The sequence below is a fragment of the Folsomia candida genome, unplaced genomic scaffold (genome assembly GCF_002217175.1).
Source record: "Folsomia candida strain VU population unplaced genomic scaffold, ASM221717v1 Fcan01_Sc012, whole genome shotgun sequence".
Classification (NCBI taxonomy): Eukaryota; Metazoa; Arthropoda; class Collembola; order Entomobryomorpha; family Isotomidae; genus Folsomia; species Folsomia candida.
This window is the reverse complement of record NW_019091204.1, coordinates 3,901,818-3,910,213: the sequence shown is the minus strand read 5'-3', so window position 1 is coordinate 3,910,213 and position 8,396 is coordinate 3,901,818. Positions and strand designations below refer to the sequence as shown.

The 8,396-nt window shown below is 33.1% G+C and overlaps 1 long non-coding RNA gene across 1 annotated transcript; it reads left to right on the top strand.

The window, feature by feature from the left end:
- Positions 1-4,385: 4,385 nt before the first annotated feature.
- On the top strand, positions 4,386-4,928 carry LOC118437261. Its single transcript, XR_004835986.1, has 3 exons — positions 4,386-4,486; positions 4,658-4,755; positions 4,817-4,928. It is a non-coding gene; the product is annotated as an uncharacterized LOC118437261 (long non-coding RNA).
- Positions 4,929-8,396: the final 3,468 nt, after the last annotated feature.

The window sequence follows — 8,396 nt, the reverse complement described above, 5'->3', positions numbered from 1 at the left end:
AAATCGATAGGATGCCGAGTGATTAAAATTAACTATATGCTTAAACGGTTCATATATTTATGTAGTAGTTATCGATTTCTGGAAACGTATATAACTTGATGACTTATATAACTTGATGATAACTTATATAGGTCTTACACTCTAACAGACACGGTAACTAAGTTATTACCAGGCGGAGTATCTATGTGACTCTACCATATGGTAATTTATTTATTATTGAGTGGTAGATATTTTATTAATAAACCGGTAACAAACCCTGTCGCGAAATTTGAAAATATTTCCAGTTTGTTACTAATTTTTTACCACTCAATAATAAATAAATTGCCATATGGTAGAGTCACCTAGATACTCCGCCTGGTAGTAACTTAGTTACCGGGTTTCTTAGAGTTTATGTATGATTGAAGTAGGTAGAAAATATATAAAGAATTCATCCTTGTGTCCGGGCACTCTTTAAAAATTTAAAGTATGCTGATCTCATTTTGAATGTTAAAAAGTGCTCAGTTGTATATTTCGATTCGATACAATCCCATGTACTAAAGGTAGAGCATTGCGAATAAAATTATTTGGTTTTAAACCACGTAGCACTGGAGTGTATGTATTTATGCCTTTATTATTTCTCCATATATAAATTATCTAGATATGATTTAATCTCCGCTGACCAATGAATATTTTAAATCGCAAGCATTTAGTTTTGTTCAAATCATTATTAAGAATTCTTCCTTCTGCCTTAAAGTGCTGGTCATAGGACAACCAGACAGCTTAAAATTTTTAAAACCATATCTTAGGATTCCACATTTCGCTGAGCTTATTTTCAAGCCATTTATTGGGGGCATTCATTACGAGTTCGCATACTTACAATGCGATGGTGTGAAGTGTAACTCTCCGATTTGGTTGAAATATCGAAATTATGAGGTCCATGCCAATACAAACAACGTTTCTTGAGGCAGTTCGTGCGATGGTCAGAATTTGGCAAAATATTTTAGGAACAAGTTGAAAAACGGGCGATTTTTATTAAGCGGAGGACGCAAACTCAACTCCAATTCTCTACCCGTGCTAAAAATCCCATATTTTCAACTTTGACATCAAATATTTTGGAAAAATCTGAATGTCGCACAAACTGGCTCAAGAAACGTTGGTTGTATGGACATGGACCACATAATTTCGAAATTTCAGCCAAATCCGCGGGTTACACTTTACACCATCGCATTGTTAGTTAACACCTTAGCAGCAAAAAAAGTTGATACCGTTCGCAAATTTTTTTGGTTTGAAATATAATTTACGAACTTTTCAGTTCATACGGCAGCTTTAAGTTCGCAAAATAAATATTTTCCTAAAAACTTCCATTAAAAAGATAAACTACTTTGTGCCGTATCCTTAAGGTTAAAAAAATAACAATTAAAAAAAATATGGAGGCCACTCCCGATTCTGAAGGTTCCCTCGTGTCAAATCTAATGTGGCAACTTCTACACGTTTATTGTTACTTGTACAAAATAATATCACCGCTACCGTTTGATTTTAACTTGAGCAAGAAAAACCTCACCGTGATAAAGGGCACCTCCAAAGGACGCTTTCTTTCCGCATCCTCTTCCTTATGGATGTTTGTTCACACGGTGGCATGCGGATTTTCTCTGGGCTTCAAACTTCTCCTCAAATCATCCCGGATACCAAAAATAAAAACGGAAAGCGATACTATTGAAAAACTGTGCATATTCGTGGACATATATTTCATCATACTTCCGCTGTGTATGACCGGGATGAGTATTACGATAGCGTTTTATCAGCAAGTCGCACCAAATATTTTGAATAGAATTGTCGAGTTTGAGGGGAAACTTGAAGGTAAAAACATATTTTCTCGCCAGAGACTTTATGGTGGGTTCTTTATGTATTCCCCAGATATTAATAATCTGGTAACAATGAAATTACCACACTCAAAACAAAAATTTGTCAAACCAACATCGCCATCGTCGTCAATATATGACTTAACCGCCCTGGTTACAATTGTGATTCCGAGTGGTAGTGAAATTTTTCCGTCCAGTCATCTATATTATAAGCTGGAAATGTTTATCTGCAACGGAAGTGTTTTTCTGAAACGGAAGTGAAAGTGGAGAAAGTTAAGTTTCGAATGGCCCGAAACAGACATTTCCAGCTAATTATGTAGTCCACATAATTAATTTTTTATGGTATTCACATTACATAATGTGGGATTATGAATAATCCCACTCAAATTTCATGATAATCAAATAAACTCTCGCCCCGCGGGAGACGGGCTTATACACTAGTAACATTATAACCACTGGTATCAAAATCATCATAACTCGGATTCAACATTTTAACCGAGGCGGTTAAGTCATACATTGACACCGGCGGTGTTGATTTGACAAATTTTTGTTTTAAGCGTATGTACTTAATAAATAAATAAAATGTTGTATCTAGGACTCTGGCACAACATTCCTAGGAAACGATCCCCACCCTGGATGTTGCTCCTCTTAAAATTTTTCTTAAAGGGACCACTCATCCTGCTCATAATTTTGATAGGACCTGGACTAGTTTTACTATATTTGCACCCCCTCAATAATTATTTTACATCTAAATCCTTGATCTGGAATTTAATTCTGCAAATCATCACCTTTTTCTTGGCCTACGTCTTATCTGGCGAAGTGGTAAAATCCGCTGTCGCCTTTCTCCTCGTGGGACTCATCGTTATGCAAAGTATTTCCCAAGGAGCCTCCTTATTGCGGGAAATACTTAAATTCAAAAGCCGAAACCGAGGGGCCCTTTTCCCCGGGGAAATTCGGCTTTACCGCGAATTCCAAGTGTGGAATCAATACATCAACGCCGCATTTTGTTACAGATCCGTACCACCTCTCCTATTTTGTGGAGTTTGCATAATAGTTTGTTCAATTTATGGGACAATAAGGATGTACGTATCACTTCCAATTTTTGTGTATGCACTACTTCCCTTAACGGCCGGGGTTGCGTTAGCATTTCAATTTGCACTTCTTCCCCAAGCGGCGAAGGGGTATGAAAAGTCGCGTGAGTTTGTGGCCTTTGCGAGAAAGCAGTGTACCGTGAAATGGGAGAGGAAGGTGGCCAAATCGTTTCGACCGATTGGAGCGAGGTGTGGGCCGTTCGGCATGATTTCGAATAAATGGACGGTGCGGGTGGGGAATGCGGTGACGGATTCGACGGTTACGTTATTGCTGACGATTTAGTGTATATGCGTTGTCGAGATGTGAGGGAATATAAAAAAATTTTCCCAATTCTAACCACAGATTTGGGTCGAATTATAAAAAAATATCAAATTCCATTATCATTTTTTTGCCATGATGCGCGAGGAAGACTTTTGTCGTTCGAAATTTTGGTGCCATGGTGCGGAGGGAAGACAATTGTCGTTATGGAGGATGATTTGTATAAGGCATGCATGCACTGCATCTACAATTTAGTGGGATACTGTATGTACATTATTCTAATAGGTAGTTTGCCACCAAAATCCTAATTCAAAAATAACTTTAAGAGACAGGTATCCATGAAGGGTACTTTTAAAATATTTGGAGGGTACTTCCTATTTAATTGGAGAGGCTTTAAATGCATGCCTTATCACATTACCTTGACCTTACGCGGGAGGGTGACAATTGCCATCGTTTAAAATATATGCAGCTTTCCGGAGTTGGCGGTGTGACGGTAGTGTAAAATATTAAATTGTGACATTTTTGTAAAAAAATTGTAATGGTTTATTATTCGGGAGAAGCACTTACATAAATAATTCAATTTCCAATTTTTATAAACATGTAATTATCCACCAGCTTGTAAATAATTTAGAAATTAACCAAGAAGAGTCGCTAATAATAAAAATTCAACCATAATTAAATATGCAGATAAGTGTGTGCAGAAGTTAGTCGCCAAACGTATCTACATAAATGCTGAAATATGTATATTACAAAATCTAACCAAGTATCAGTTTAAAGCAATTCTTCATACTGTTCATCCAGTATTATTAGTCGCAATTTTTTGGAAAATTTTCTGAGAGGTTATTTGGTTGCTAATTGAAAAATAAATAATCTGCCAGGTAACCTTCCAGAATTTTTTGCGACTAATAATATTGGATGAACAGTAGTTTTCATCGCTAATGAATATTTTTTTTTAATTTTTTTTAAAATTACACACGGAAAATAACGTGATGAAACTAAATACAGTTAAAAAATTTGATGAGAAGACTTATTCCAAAATCCTTTAATCATATCTAAATCCGTCGTCAAGTAGCATTGAACTTAAAACAAAAGCTTATCAGTTTGTGGATGGTAGTTTCCTGCCAAAATATCACTCTACATGATAACACTTTATGCTTAAGGTAGATAAGCTCAAATAATTGCAGTTTAGTGGAGGCTCATACCTTATCAAGGCAGCATTCCTCTAAAAACTCAAGTCCTTCAACCACACCTTAAAAATGGGTTATTTGCCGTTTTTCAAAAAAATTAGGAAATGCAAAGTAACTAAATATATCATTCATTTATACATAATTAGACGATTTTACTACATTTAACTCATTTAAGCATAAAAATTATCTGCAAAAAAAAGTTGGATTCAGCTAATCATGATTTTTTTGGTATATTTAAAATATGCATAAGATTCCATAATATGATTTGGTCCACATTTCCAGATTTGTTGGACTTATAACGCTAGACCCGACAATTTGGCAAGACATGAAAGATCGAGCCATGCCAAAAAAATCTACATTTGCAATATCTGCAGTAGAAAGTATTTTTTCTAACATACACATTTCAATCCATAATTTTTGCAAATATTTTATTTACCGCAGATTATCCAGATCTGATGCAGCCTCACGACATTTGAAAAGATGTCATCCTGAAATCATTTTCGAGAACGGAAAACAATACATCGAATATTTTGAAATTAAATACACTCTCGATAAAATTTAGATAATATTCTGAAGAAAAATTACAAAAGTTAATAGTTTTTTTAGTGTGTAACTTTTCCATGTTAATTTCCTACATTTAATTCTATCCAATAACAAGATTTGTGTTTTCTTTTCAAATAAATACATTTCGAAAAGTATAAATAAATATAAACTTAATTATTTATCGTTTAAAGTAGATAATTCGTACATAAAATTATAAAAAATTAAAATAAAGGACTAGCTAAAAAAATTATTCGTATTTATTCTCCCACAAATAATTCTAAACTAAAGTATAACCGAGAATATCTCGACTTCTTTCGAACTTATGTAACAAAGGTCAAACAATTAGACAAAAGGTTAACGATCTCACAACCATATTACGTACATATGTACATACAACGCAAAAAAAGTAATTCACTAATATAATGGACGATCGCGTCATGGGAGAATGAATTTGCACAATTTATCACGCAGAATGAAGATGGCTGATTGGGGAGCAACCAGTTGTATTGTAGGAGGTGACTGCTTAACACATCTGAAAGGGGAAGGGCGTAGCGTTAAACAATAAATACGTGCATAAATATTCTCTAACTGGAAATTGTATCAAATCCCATAAAAAACTATTCCCTTGTTTTTAAATAATTTCACTTTCACAAATATAAATTACATTCTTAGAAATGGGGTTACGATTATAACCAAAAAGAAAACGTATTTGTACACGACTTTACCGCCGTGGGTATGAATTTGTCACCACCTGGTTATAAATTTATTAGCTCTGGCGACAATTTAACACCAAATCGGTGAAACTTTATTATTAGTCGGTGACAATTGTAACCACTCTATGACAAATTTATAACCACGGCGGTAGAGTCACACACGTTTACTTTTTGGTTATAATCGTAACCCCATTTCTAAGAGTGTAGTCTGTGCCTGCAATTAATATACACTTAAAAAAATTGACGTCGTGTCAAAATTGTAATTTTTGCATATTTATATAAACTGGATTAAAATCTGAGACGGAGTTTGGACCCACTTAACAGATTTTCATCACAAAAGTTTGAAATGTCCGGCAGTCTTTTCAAATTCTAACTTATTTCAAAGTACTGCTCAAATTCGAATAGATTTTAATTTAGGAGAATGCTATTTAGCTGGTCAAACTTCCAACTCCTCGTCCCAACTGGCGATAAATTTTAATTATATCTGTTAATCACGAATTTTTCTACAAGGTCAGATACTGAATCAGCGTGGGAACGCAATTTTGTTCGTGTCCCAAGCATGCATTTTTATTAGGGTTGATAACGTTCCGTAAAACAATAGTCAGGAGATAATAAAGTATGCGAGACAAAAGTTAATTATTTTAATTACGGAGATATGTATCATCAATTGATTAAGTTATCATTAAACGAATTAGATCCGTAATCAGCCCAACAAATTCATACATAGAGTACCCTGCAATCTTGATGACGGACTTGTATGAAATATGTACATATGGGTGTACAAAATTAAGAAAGATTTTGAAAATTATTTTTAAAAAATTTTCAAACAATTTTCAAACTGAACTATGTATATCGGAGGAATATAGTGCAAAAATGTTTTATCACATCTGGCAAAATGTGATGCATATAAAAAATTAAGTGAAGCGTCATAACCTTCTCCCTTTCATATCCTGGGTGGCTGAAACAAGCTTCAAAAAACGCTACAAGTTTTTAAATGGAAATTTATTTATTTAAATAAGTTTAATATAAATATTGCATGAAATAATGTAAATTCTTCGTGTTGTATATTTTATGACTTCTTTCGAGCTTAATCAAGGTCAATCAATTATACAAAAGGTCAACGATATCTAACATATCACAATCACTAAACGACGTAAAAAAGTATTTGACTAATATGCATAATGGACGTTAGCTTATACGTTTACATACATACATACGTCATGGGAGAATGAACTTGCACAATTTATCGCGCAAAATCAAGATGGTTGATTGGGGAGCAACCAGTGGTAAGTGATGGCTGCTTGCCACGTCTGAAAAGGGGAAGGGCGTGGCTCTATTGTACATACAATTTTACGAGGCTATTTTGTAATTGAAAATTGTATCCAATCCCATAACAAATATTCTCTTGTTTATAAATAATTTCACCCCTTACAAACATAAAATATTCAAATTTGCGTATAATTATTCCCTAATAAAAAAATGACATCGTGTCAAAATTGTGGTTTTCCTATATAGAAATCTAACAAAATGGATCAAAATCTAAGCAGAAGTTTAGACGTCTTAGGTTTTTACCATAAAATTATGAAATGTCTGCTCAAAACTTTTTTTTTGAATTATGTTAAAATATAAAACTTTGAAATAGTATAATTCAGGAGAAAGGTATTTATGTGTTCGAAATACATCTCTCCCAGTGAATAATCTCAAATAGCGATTAAAATTAAACGAAATCTGTTAATAATAAATTTTTGTACAAGGACAGATATTGGATGTAATGTTGACAGTGTGGGAATGCATTTCCCAATCATATATTGGTTGATAACGTTAAATAGAACAATAGTCAGGAAATAAATTTACATAATTCCTGCATGTAAAAGCATGCGAGAGACAAAAGACTAATCACTTTAATTACGGGTATGTCATCAATTGATTGAGTTATCATTGAAAATAATTGAATCAGATCTGTATGCAATCAGCTCACATACATAACTAATAAATAATTCTTGATAACGAATTTATTACATGGTACATATGTATACAAATTTCAAGATACATTTTGAAGATTTCGTCCAAAATTTATTGTCAAAGTAAATTGTCTGCACATAATATGTACATAACTCTATTAAATTATCTAGTAAAGATTTGTACTTGTAAAAAATATAGGTAAATTAAGAAGGGTTAAAGTTTTTCTCTTATTTTCGATCAAATTTGAAATGTAAATGTTTATTTAAACCTTGGGTAACTTTTACTTATTTTTATTTAGACTGCAATAATTTGATAAAAGGACTTAATATATTTAAAATGTGTTATTTGCCAAAATTAGAGATAAATCCTTCATTTGGGAGGACTGAACTTTACCTTGTTAAAACAAAAGCTTATCAGTTATCAGATTATCTCCACGGGATGATAACTGCAAAAAATCATGCAGTAAATATTTTTTGCATGTATAGTTTGTAACGTTGCTGATTTTGCATGCAAAAGTCTACGACTAACTTCATAATAATTAAAACGCATAAATGCAGCTTATCCGTAAACATTCCACCAAACAAGTATAGAATTCTGCAAGTCATGATGACGAATTCGTATACATAACATTTTATAAATATTTGGGAGCAATATAATAATAAAGAAATATTTTTAAAATGTTATTCAAAATTTATTTTCAAAATTGTAAACTAGATCGTAAATGATAACCTTAGTCTGTTCATTTCATGGATGGCGAAAACTTCTCAAATTACGAAAACATTACAGGTTTTAATATTTAAAAC